The following is a 1,544-nucleotide window of genomic DNA, read 5'->3' on the forward strand; positions in this document are numbered from 1 at the left end:
GCATGGAAAAGCTATAAATAACCTTCCAAACTCATTAGGAATAGTAATGTGAGTATTTATTGATTTTTTTTTGCATTCAACAACCTTATTGACTTGCTATCATTCATAAATCTATTTTGATAGAAATAGAGCTATAGTTCTTGCAAAAACTTCTTTCCCCTGTCAAAATCACTTTGCATTCTGATTCAAGCTCTACTATTCTATCTTTGGTACATTAAAGGAATGGAAGCTTGAAAACACTAGGAGAAGGTTCTCTCCATTCAAAAAGTGCAAGTTTATGTTTTCTTTATGTATTCTCCATTTGTTTTCTCAAAGGTATTCTAGAACCTTGAATCTGGAAAGGAAATCTTACTAGAGTTGTAATCTAGTAATAAAATCTAGGATAGAGATAAATTTCGTGTAATTTGGCATTACATATAGCTTAAAAGAGAGCCAACATCTCTTTGGTGTAAAATTTCAGCAAATAGAACTTATTAGTAAAATTTTTTCTTTTAATTTTTACATATAAACACTGAAATTTTTAACTTTAAATCTCAATTCACCCCCCTCTTGAGAAGCCACCTGAGGCCAACAATTGGTACCAAAGCAGGCCATACCCTGAAATCAAATCCTATTCAATCTCTTTACTCAATTTCAATGGTAACTCAAAACAAATTGTTTCTTCTCGAAGAAAACTTTTCCAGTCGTTCCTAAATTTTTAATGCGATAAATTATGGATCTTGGAAGGTAAGAGTGAAATTCTTCCTTCAATCCATAGACTTGGGCATTTGGCATCTCACCAAACAAGGACCATTTGAACCATTGAAAATGGTTGATGGTCATCTCATCTCCAAGGAGTATGGGGATTTGACTTAGGTAGAGAAAGCCCAACTTAGAACAAATTCAAATGCCATAAACCTTCCCATATGTGCCTTGGGTCCTAATGAGTTCAGTAATGTCTCAACTTGTAAAATCACCAAAGATATTTGGGATAAGTTGGAGGAGACAACTACATTGGTCAAGCACTCTAGGATTAAGACCACTGTTGATTTTCTGGACTCCATGGATTTAGCTCATGGAGAAAAGAGAGAGACACTCATTGGGAGAAAACATGAGGAAGAAGAGGTTATGGATTTATGTCCTAACCCTTTCCCCTGAAGTTCAATTTATAGATTGATAAAAATATAATATTACAATAATACCCAAAGAACTTAAACTAATTACATCAATGCCATCTGTATGAGAAGACTCTTTATTTACCCTCCTGCCATCACTGTGTGGACCTATGGGCCTTCTCCTTAGTTGATGGGCCTTGAACCCATCTTCCACATCTCTTGGATGTGTGGGCCTTCCTTGGTCTTATGGGCTTGAACCCATCTTCTAACACAATTGGATGTATGGGCCTTCCTTGGTCGTGTGAGCTTGGGCCCATCTTACAACACTCCCTCTCAAGCTGGGGGTGAGAGAACATCATGAACGCCCAACTTACTACAAATAATGTATATGATTTTCCCGTATAAAATGATAGTCCACCATATCTTCCAACACTCACCCTCAAGCTGGTT

This window comes from Aristolochia californica, unplaced genomic scaffold (genome assembly GCF_029961685.1).
Source record: "Aristolochia californica isolate CCGP_79_NKW_82.1479 unplaced genomic scaffold, dmAriCali1.0.hap1 SCAF_14, whole genome shotgun sequence".
Lineage (NCBI taxonomy): Eukaryota > Viridiplantae > Streptophyta > Magnoliopsida > Piperales > Aristolochiaceae > Aristolochia > Aristolochia californica.